Genomic DNA, 11,659 nt, shown 5'->3' with positions numbered 1-11,659 from the left:
TGTAGATGTTGGTTTTCTGTCCATGGCGAGTTGGAAAGAGATTTTTGTAGTGCCCTTTTAGTTGGTTTGCTTGTTTTACTGTATTCTCTAAATTTTTCCTTTTCTGAGAAAACTATTACCCCATCTTATATTTTGATGGAGAGTTTGATGGTATAGTGTATTCTCAGGTTGCAGTTATTCTCTTTCAGCTTTTGGAAGATGCTACTCCATTCTTTACTTTTCTTCATGGTTTGTGCCAATAAGTCTGAGCATATCCTTATTTGATTACCCTTATAGGTAACTGCATTTTCCCTAGCTGCTCTTATGATTTTCTCCTTTTCCTCAAAGTTGGATAATTTGACTACTATATGCCTTGGTGTGGCTTCTTGGAATTCAGTCTAACTGGTGTTCACTCTGGTTCCTGGATGATTTTCAGATCCTCCTCTATTATATTGGGGAAGTTTTCTTCCAGGAATCCCATCCCTATTTTGGCTATTTATTTATTTGTTTTGTCTTGCTCTAATATCCCAATTATTTGAATATTGTTTCTCTTTATAACATTGTTCTCAGGTTTTCTTCAGTTTCTTTAATTATCTTGATTGATTCTTTAGTTTTCTTGTTTGATTGTCTTTCACCTTTGTTATATTCTGCTTGGATATCTTCTTCTAGGTCTCTGATATGGCTGTCTACTTCTAGCCTGTTGGTAATTTCTTTTTACCATCTTCTTTATTTCTTCTGCATCATTCTGTAAGTCTTGTATTTCCCTTTGTAAGGTGGACTCTATCCTCTGTATTTTTTTCAGTATTGATTCCCTGTATTTTATATGACTGTAAGCAGCATTCTGAAGATTTCTTTCTCTCATGGTTCAAAGCCTACTTCTTCTATGTACATTGCTAGGTTCAAATCCTCCTCAGAAATTTTGATTAGTTTCTTTTGCTATCTTGTAGTGGCTACTGATGTGGGTTGCTGTCTATGTGGCACTTTAGTGGAGCTTAGCACCATTTTCCTGGAAATCTATGAGCCCTGTGTTTTCTTTCTCAGAGGCTAATAAGAATGAAAGACTAGCTGGAGCCAGCGTCACTATGGGTTTGAGCTGCTTCTCTGTCCCACTGGGGTCGACTCCTTAAATAGCTGGGTTTATGTAAGGCGTGAGAGTTTGGGTTTTGCTCTTACTCACGGTGGGTGGGGTGGTTCACAGGCTGAGTGGTGGGAGTTAGAGGGAAATGAGCAATGCAGGCGACCTGGGCTTAGGCCAGTTTCAGGTGCTGGTTGTGAGCAGCAGCACCAGGCTGGTTGTGAGCATTGAGGGTGGCTCTGGGCCGTCTGATTGCACACAGCATAGACTGGCACCCACAAGCCATGGAGGTGGGGTGGGAGCAACTCAGGGTACTGAAGCATATTGGTTGCCAGGGCAGGAAATGCATGGGATCACAATATGCGTCATGATGGGTATCATAGGAAACCAGGGGGAATAGGGGTCTTCTGGGCTAGGGAGAGCCAAGGAAGTCCAGTGTGTGTCCTTGGTACTGGGAAACAACAGGGGCTATGATGCATGGGTCTCTGGTGTGGCAGAATCCCAGGGGGATTGGTGGCATGGCAAGCACAGCTGTGCAGTCTGTGAGGAAACTTCTATAAGGTCCCTGGGGGTGCTATGAGATCAGGGCTAGGTTGGAATCCCTAGAATTTCCCCCCTCACTCACCAGTGACCACTGAAAGGAAACTGGTGTCCCTACATCGACATCATCATCCTGGAAGTCAAAATTCAAGATTTTGAAGCAACCCCTTACCATGGGCACAGATCTGACACAGTCCTTGCCTGAACACAAGTCTGAAGGTTGGAGTAGGTTTTAAGTAGTAGTATTAATTATAGGAAGCCTTCCCTTCAGTATAATAATTTTTAATTGCTTGGAGAAGAGGATTATGGAAGCTGTAAGTTAAAGGAGGTTGTGTGATGCTGAAGTGGAGGGAGCAGGTTCCAGAGGTTATCATGTTTGGGATAAGGGAGGCATATAGTGAATCTACTGGAGTCCCTTGTAGACCCTGTGTATTATTTAGGGACAGTGTGTTGTGGTATGTTGTTTTACTACCTTGTGATCTTATAGAGTTTCTGAGTGGGGTGAGACTCAGGCTAGTGGGATGATTTGGTGTCTGGCATGGCCGTGAGAGCTGTATTCTTGTGGTTTGAGTTAATTATCTTGAGAGAATGTACCTCTGGTAAATTAGGTCAGAGGGGATGGGGTTTGCTGTTTTACGGTGGTGGAAGTGGCCAAGTGGGGGGTGGGGGGATGGGGTCTATTCCTGTCACCTACCTAGGCGGAGTACAGCAATGTCCTACTCAGCAGGTCAGTGTCTTATGTGGAAGGCTACTTTTACTGAATTGCTATTATGTAATCTTTGAGTAGTCTCTGTGCCCCTAAGACTCTTGATGAAGCCCAACCTAGAAAAACCTGTTTTTAGCCAAGGCCTCTGTTTTTATAAACCTAGTAGCTTTTCCTGCTTAATGAACCAGGTGTGTGATGGCTGTTATCCCAGAAGTTAAGGTAGTGACTTTAGCCTCAGAGTGACTGTGCCTTTTAAAGGTTTTATAAGGGCTTCCTGGGTGTCCTGGTATGGGAGCTGTACCACACTGTCTCCCAGGGAAGAGAGATTAGATTGGCTGAGTGGGTTTAGGTCTCACTGGGTCACTGATTGTAGTAAATTAGTGTCTGTCTTTTGTTACCCTACGCTGCCAGTTCACCATGCAGAGCTGGGATGAATGGGAAACAGGGTGGCTAATGTGTTACCTCTGTTCCTGACTAGCTGGGCAGCAGTGTAAGGGGAGGCGGAGACGGGGAGGGAGGATTGCTTAATTTTTTGCTTCCATGATCATAGATGGTGGATCCAAGCAAAAAGAAATCCTTGACACCTTTGATTATTCCTCTATCATGATGTTATCTGCTTGTCCAGGTGTGAGGGTTCTGGTTTTCTTTACAATGTAATCTGCTCTGAAGCCTGAAGGCTGTGGCCCTTGATCCTCCTCAGCAATGTTTCAAGTTCTTTTGACTTTTACCAAGCCAGGGTTTTATCTTTTGGATCGCACAGGTTGTTAATTAACCTTCCTTTAATTTTATAAGTTCTTTTTCATATAATCCAGCTTTTATATTATCTACTTAGCATATAGGTTGATTATGATGAAGGCACACAATCCTGACATGAACGTTTTCTGATCTTAAACCATGCAATATTCCACTTTTCTGTTTGAATAACTGCCTCTTGGTCCATGTACAAGTTTTCCATGAGCAGAATGAAATGCTCTGGAATTCTTCTCAAAGCTGTTCCTAGTTTGTGATTCACAGAATCAGATATCTTTGCATAGTCAACAAAACAAAAGTAAACAGCTTTCTGGTATTTTCTGCTTGGAGCTAAAACCCATCTGACACCTGCCATCACATTCTCTTCTGAATGTGACTTGAATTTCTGGCAGCTCCCTTTCTGTGTGCTGCTGCAACTGCTGGTGAATGATCTTCAGCAGAAGTTGAGTTGCATGTAATATTGATGACATTGTTCTATAATTTGAGCATTCTGTTGGGTCACCATTGGAATGTGTACAAATATGGATTTGGTTTAGTCAGTTGCCTAGATACCTGTCTTCCAGATTTCTTGGCATTGGTGAGTGCTTCATCAGCTTGTTGAAATATTGCTCTTGGAATTCCATCAATTTCAGAAGCCTTGTTCTTGGGTAATGCCTTCAGTGTGACTTGGACTTCTTCCTTCAATACCATTGATTTTTGATCAATCATTACCTCTTGCAATGGTTGAATGTTAGCTGGCTCCTTTCAGTATAACGACTGGCTATTCTTCTATTATTATTATTATTTATCATCATATTGGGAGCTCATACAGCTTTTATCACAATCCATACATCCATCCATTGTGTAAAGCACATTTGTACATATGTTGCTATCATCATTCTCAAAACATTTTCTTTCTATTTGAGTTCTTGGTATCAGCTTGCCATCCCCCCTCCCTCTCCCTCCCTCACAAACCCTTGATAATTTATAAATTATTATTATTTTTTCATGTCTTTCCCTGACTGATGTCTCCTTTCACCCACTTTTCTGTTGTCCATCCCCTGGGAGGGGGTTTCATGTAGATCATTGTGATCGGTTTCCCCTTTCTCCCCTGTACCTTCCTCTTCCCCTCCTGGTATTACTACTCTCATTATTGAGCCCAAGGAGTTTATCTACCCTGGATTCCCTGTGTTTCCAGCTCTTATCTGTACCAGTGTACATGCTCTTGTCTCGTTGGATTTGTTAGATAGAATTGGGTTTATGATAGTGGGGGTGGGATGTATTAAAGAACTAGAGGAAAGTTGTATGTTTCACCGGTGCTATAGTGCACCTGGACTGGCTAGTCTCTTCCTTGTGATGCTTCTGTAAGGGGATGCCCAATTGTCTACAGATGTGCTTTGGGTCTCCACTCTGCACTCCCCCTCATTCACATTGATATGATTTTTTGTTCTGGGTCTTTGATGCTTGACACCTGATCTCATCGACACCTCATGATCACACAGGCTGGTGTGTTTCTTCCATGTGGACTTTGTTGCTTCTGAGCTAGATGGCTGCTTGTTTATCTTCAAGCCTTTAAGACCCTATCTTTTGATATCCGGACACCATCAACTTTCTTCACCACATTTACTTATGCACCCATTTTGTCTTCAGCAATCATGTCAGGAAAGGTGAGCATCATGGAATGACAGATTATTAGAACAAAGTGTTCTTGTGTTGATGGAGTACTTGAGTAGAAGCCCAACATCTGTCTGGTACTTTAATACTTAACATATAAATATGTGTACATAGATCTATTTCCCTATTGTTATATATAAATGTATTTACATATGAACATGCCTGTATTTAGACCTCCAAATTGCCCTTTGCCTCCTAGTTCTTTCCTCAATTTTCTTTTACTCTCCTCTCGTCCCACTATCATGTTCAGATTTTATTAGGGTTTCAGTAATTCCTCTGATTAAGCTCCATCAGGCATTCTATACCCTCCTCACCATCTATTTTAGATCACTCTTTGTTCTCTTGTCCCTGGGTTGGTTGACACCCCCTTTCCTTTCTCCTGCCTCCCTGTTTCCTGTGTCCCCCAGAACTGTCAGTCCCATTGTTTTCTCCTCCAGATTGTTCATCCCACCTATCTTATCTAGATAGACATGCAGAGACAAGAATAAACACAAACACAAGGAAGAGCAAAAGAAAGCAACAAAAGAAAACAAAACAAACAAACAACAACAAAAAAAATCCAATCACAAAAAAAGAAAAGCCTATAAATAGTTCCAGGATAGTTTGCTGACCTTTAGGAGTGTTTTCTGGTTGCGTCTGATGGGGTGCCACACCCTGCCCCAAAGTCTATTTTTGGTAATCCCTTGGAACTTCATATCTTTGCTCCCCTTTCTGCTCTGTTGTACACCCGTAGTGTTTCACCCCGGTGTGGTGGGGTCAGATTGGGCACAATTCCTGCAGTGTGCCTCCAGTGTTGCCTAAAGTAGTATGAGTCAGTGAGGAATGTCATGTCTTATGTTGGGGTTGGCCCTGTGGTCCTATCTGTGCACTGGCTGCTCTGAGCAGGAATATTGTCCTAGGAGTTTGGTGGGCCACTCTCTCTCCTTCCCTCTTCATTTGCTCCCATTTGCTCTGATCAGACATGCCCCTCTCCCTGAGCTGTAGCTTCAGTGGTGTCCTCGGAAGTGAATTCTTATGGGGTGGCGGGGGTGGCGTTCACATAGATGGGATTGGGGCCGGCTCTCAGGCATCTCTCTTGGTTCCCTGCTTCATGCCTGCATTTTGCATTCACATCTTAGCGCACTAGGTTGAAGTCTGGTCTCTCCCTCCCTCTCCTGTCCTCCTTCTTTTAATGCTTCCTGCATCATTCAAAAATTTTCCCCATGGAATCTTTCGATATTGCAATTTGAAGCTTGATTTTTTCTTCAGTTCTTTCAGCTTTGTATATACAAAGCTTACTCTTCCTTTTTGGATTTCTAACTATAGGTCTTTGCATTTCATGATAATACTTTGATCTTATGCTGCCCTTTGATACTTTCTGTTGAGCAGTTTTTTATTTGCTTTCGCTGATCTCCACTCAACACAAGTTTCAGAGTCTCTTCTGATTTCTAGTTTGATCTTTTCTTTCATTTGAATAACCTTTTACTTTCTTCATCTATGAGGTTCTTGATGTCATCCCATAGCTTGTCAGGTCTTTTATCATCAGCGTTCAAGCTGTTCTTGAGATGGTCTCAAATTTCAGTTTGGATATACCCAAGATAGTATTTGGCTCTTGGGGACTTGTTTTTATATTCTTCAACTTTAACCTGAACTTGCATATAAGCAATTGATGGTTTGTTCCACAGCCAGCCCCTAGTCTTGATTTGGTTGCTGATAGCTTATCCATTGTCTCTTCCTACAAATGTAGTCAATTTGATTATAATGTATTCCATCTGGTAATAGCACACGTATAGTCACATGATATTTATTTTTATATGTTTTATTCCACATCCTGTTCTGATTCGGGCTGGAATTTCTGGCAGTTCCTTGTCTATGTGCTGCTGCATAACAAAATCAGTTAGTTTATGTTGTTGAAAAAAGGAATTGACAATGAAGTTGTTGGTCTTGCAAAATTATATCATGCCGTGGTGGTTAGATTTTATGTCAACTTGACAGTACTCTTATGGAGGAGCCCTAGTGGTAGAGTGGTTATGCACTTGGCTGCTAACCACAAGGTCAGCTGTTTATAAACACATGTTGCTAAGTAGGAGAAATATGAGACTCTCTACTCCTGTCCACAGTTACAGTTTCAGGAACTCACAGGGCTGGTTGTATCCTGTCCTATAGGGTCACTATGAGTTGCAATTGACTAAATGGCAGTGAACGGGTTGGCTGTGGAGATAGGAGTGGTGTCCAACCTATCAATTAGGCTTTGCCTCATGATGTCTCCTCGAAGTTATGGCATTTTTATAAGAGATAGTGAGAACTTCTCTTGCTCTTTTGCCTCTTGGCCTTTCTCCTTCCTGCTTGCCTGGATTGACTGTAGTTGATTACCTCTCTGCAGTCGGCATTGCATGTCGCTGCTGGCCCTGGGACTATGGCACTGCGCCATGTTACTGCAGCCTTGGATCCACTAGACTCTTCTGGCCTGTGATCGTCAAGCTTCCCACTTTGCCTTCCTGCTTCATCCACTGAGTGAGCCTGAAGAGGTCCCTGGCTAGCATTGGTCCAGGTATCTAAGTTGGATTGGACTAAACTTTTTTGTTTGCGAGTGATATAAAATTATTGCTTGCTATAAAGTCCTTATTATACATATATGAGTGTTACTGATTTTGTTTCCTTAGAAAACCCTGCCTAGCACACAGAAACTTCATTTCTATCACCACGGTCATATTTTCCAACTACGATTCCTTCTTTGTTTCCAATTTTCTCATCCCAATTGCCAATAATTATCAATGCATATTGGTTACATATCTGATTAACTTCAGACTGAAGAAGTTTATAAAATTCTTCAGTTTCTTCATCACTGGTTGGTGTGTCTATCTGAATAGTAGTTTTATTAACTAGATTTCCTTATATGTGACTAGATATTACTCTATCCCAGACAGTGCTATACCTTACAATATATTTGAAATGTCCTTTTTGATGATGAGTGTGATACCATTTCTTTTGATTTACTCATACCAGGAAGAGTAAACATTTGACATTCTGATTCAAAATGACAAACACTAGCCTATTTCAGCTCCCTCATGGATATAGATCTGTATGAATTCTATTCAATTTTTGATGGCTTACATGTTTCCTAGATATATATTTTATGCATTCCACTTTCTGATGATTAATATATGTTTGCAACTGTTTCTTCATGTTATGTGTCATACCTCATTAGCAAATTAAGGTCCCAAAGGCTTTACTACATCCATATCATTGTGGTTGACTCTACTTTGGGAAGGCAGCTCTTCCTCAGTCATATTTTCAGTGCCTTCCAATCTTCAGGCACTTTATCTGATAATGTTGTTGTCATAAGGCTTTTGGCATAGCAGACAATGCTCTACTGATATTCATAAGATTTTCAGTGGCTAATTCTTCACAAATGATAGTTCATTCCTTCTTCATAGTTTGTTCTTGGTCGAGAAGCTCTGCTGAAGCCTGTTACCTAGAGTGACCCGACTAGTATTTGAAATACCAGTGACATAACTTTCAGCATCTTAACAACACCCAGTATGACAAACTGACAGACATATGAGGGCAACATGAGCAGAGCTGGACTTAGGATGAGTATAGTATATAAGGAGAAGATACGTACAGTGTCATGCTTCAGCAGCTGAGTCAGAGATCGAGTGAGAGCAAGAGCAAAAGTGAGATTGAGCATGAGAGCATGCGTGAGAATGAGCGGAGAAAGGCAGTCAGACTTGGGGCTAACCAAATCAATTGCCATCAAGTCAACTCTGACTCATGACAATACAACGTGTGTCAAACTAGAGCGTTGATCCTTAGGGTTTTCATTGGCTGAGTTTTTAAAAGTAGATTGCCAGGGTTTTCTTTAGAAGCATCTCTGGATGACTTGAACTTCTGAATGTTCAATTACTAGATGAATGAGATAAGAATTTGTACCACCCAGGGACATTGGCCTGTGGTTAGCCATCTACATTCAATTTCTTTTCATGCACATCTTAGTTGGGGTCATTCTAGCTATGTCATCAGCCCTTCTTGCAAAAATGGAGGACAGCACACAGTCATTTGTTCTTTAGGACACCCTGATAGTGTCAGCTTAGTCTTTGCAGCTTTATTGACATTGGCATACACTTCTGTTTGATAGCATTAGCTCCATATTCGAACATTAATCAGGGAGAGAAAAGCATTTCAAGCTGAAGAATTCCCGTGTTTAATGTGAACTTGCTATATGGAGTTGTTTTGTCAGATGCCCCCAGTACATTACCAAATATTTAACACTGGTGATAAATCAAATGATAAGCAGTTGGTAGGAAGTGAAAATATTTAAATAATTAAGCATTTCTTTCTAGAGCTGCTTTGTATAATGATTTTCTAGACTTCAAACCGGTTTTCATCATCCAGCCTCCATATAATATATAGTTATATCAAATCAGCTTTACTTACTGAGCTTTTTCTAGTAATGGAGCTTTGTCAGCAAGAAAAGCCATGCATACTAGCAAATGGTGAATGATGGGCCTGCGTCAAAAAGGAGCTTGAGAGGTGCTTTCTGTTTTAGATGGATATGTCTGGAGCAGGAAGTTACAGCTCTCCAAGTGTAGTAGTTTCAGAGAAAAAGGATGTGTGAAATAGAGGTAAGTGCTCTGGCTTTATACACACCCAAGCCAAATATTGCACGTGCTGTTGAAATAATAGCTTCATGTTTGGGATGTGAGGGAGATGCACAGATTTGCTTAAAATAATCTTGGCATCTTCTTTCTATTCCCCACTCTTAGTCTCTTAGAGCTTGTACATGGCTTTCAGGACAGAGGAGTATAAAGGATAGAAATATGTAGCTTCGACCACAATTATTTTTAAAAAATATGTAATTGAAGATATGGCATGGAAGCCATGATTGACCTTATCCAGCTACAGAAGGGAAAAGGGAAATCAAACGTCACATCTGCCTGAGGATGGTTTCTTAAGAGGCAGAAGTCTGACGTGCCTCAGGCTCCCACCTTCCTTTTCTTATTCCGACTCTAAATGTCCCTCCTGTGGCATTCTACTTCTTTCCTGGGGTAACCCATCGCAGTGCCTCTCCAGAACGCACAGGCAGTATGCACAGTTATGGGGCGTATTAGGGAAATGCACAGGTTAAAAAAGATTAAGGATATTATCCTTCTTTTCCGCAGTTGGTAGGCATGATTTTCCCTGGTCCCCAGCCTCTTAGCCACATGGTCTTGGACCTCTGCTCAGCTGGGGTTAAGTGTTAAAAAAACAAAAAACTTCTTTAAAGATGATAAATGTCCAGATGGCACCCTATTCTGCAGGTTTGCCTCATATCGCAAGGCAATCGTGATAGATACATAATCTGTTGTCAATTTGAGATTAAAGAGTAAAGGGATGGAGTGTAGCCTATCAATCTGATTGCAGCTTGATGACCTTATTTGGAGCCACCAAGGAGATAAACTGCTCCCTGGAGGCAGGACACTTATACACTCCCTGAAAGACGTCCTGTTGAGAAGACACATGGAGCTATGCTAGAGCCTGGAGCTGAAGGAACCACATGGAGACCTTGCCAGCATTGAGATGCTTCCACTGCCACTGGATCCACAAGAACTTCCACCCACTGGCCTGTGATCTTCCTGCATTTGGCATCATTGCATGCGTTGTGTGAGTCTGAAGAGGACTTTATAGATTGGTATTGGACATATGACCTAATATTGGACTTACGGACTTGATTTGTACTTGACTGGGATGTTTTCTCAATATTCAATTGCTCTTGTATATGAAACTCTTTTTTATACACATATGAGTGTTCACGAATTTGTTTCTCTAGTCTACTCAGACTAACACAGCACTCAACTTTACTTGTTCAGTGGGTGGGACACTCACTTTCCTATAACATGATTCTGCCTTACAGCCTGTCGATGCTGCCTCTCTGCTTTGACTCAAGGTCTAGGTGCTGATCTAGGATATATTTCACTCGGTTCTTCTTTCTGGCTGATAGTGAGAGATAGCTCACTCTATAGCCAGTGGAATGCACAAATTCACCAGAGCTCAGATTAGAGCTCTCTATATCGTCACAGCACACCCACTCAGTCATTTTAGGTAAGAGAGAAAGGCTCAACGTAGATGCCAGAAGCGATCCTGAAATTTGCACTCCAGTGTAGAATAGCTAAGGAAAATGGAAGAAATGATAAAGTAAAAGAGTTAAACAGACCAGGAACCCAAGCAGAAGGCGAATATTGAGAATGGTGAGGGCAACGATCTAAATTTAAAAAAGAGTTAAACAGAAAGCTTTCAAAGACTGCCCCAGAAGGCAAAGTAAAGTATAATGAGCTGTACAAAGACCCAGGGCCAGAAAACCAGAAAGCAAGACACACTCAGTATATCTTCAACTGAAAGAGCCGAAGAAAAATTCAAGCCTCTAGCTACAATGTTGAAAGATTCTCTGGGCGAAACATTGACGAACACAGGAAATATGGAAGGAAGATGGAAAGACTAAAGTTACTGTACCAAAAAGAATTAGTCGATGCCCCTCGATTATCTCACCTCCTCTTCTGTTTCCCTTTTCTATTCTCCCTCCTTTAGTAACATGTCCGAACTTCGTCCTTGGGTAAATGTTGCCTTTCAATCTCAAATGCTTGACGATTCTAAGGTGTGTATACCTCACTTGTGTTATAGTTCTTCTTATACACCTTTTTGTTGTTTGGCTAAAAATTTAGCCATGGGGGTAGATTTAGTTCCAGAGTCGTAGGGGTTCCACCACTCTATCTGACCAGTAAGTTTAGTCTTTTTAGTTTTATTTAAGATTTTGAGTTTTGTTTTATCTTTTTATCCTTCTCTATCCAAGATCTTTTCATGGATTCCCTTTCAGAGTGGTTGGTCTTGGTATTATATAGTTCTTTTGCTTTCAGGTTTGTAGAGGCTGATATTCACACGGTCCATTCGTTCATGATACTACTTGTTTCTATGTAGCTTCAATTTTCATCACTCTTCTTTCT

This window comes from Tenrec ecaudatus, chromosome 16 (genome assembly GCF_050624435.1).
Source record: "Tenrec ecaudatus isolate mTenEca1 chromosome 16, mTenEca1.hap1, whole genome shotgun sequence".
Taxonomy (NCBI): Eukaryota; Metazoa; Chordata; class Mammalia; order Afrosoricida; family Tenrecidae; genus Tenrec; species Tenrec ecaudatus.
The sequence above is the reverse complement of the archived record's forward strand: the minus strand, read 5'-3'. Positions refer to the sequence as shown.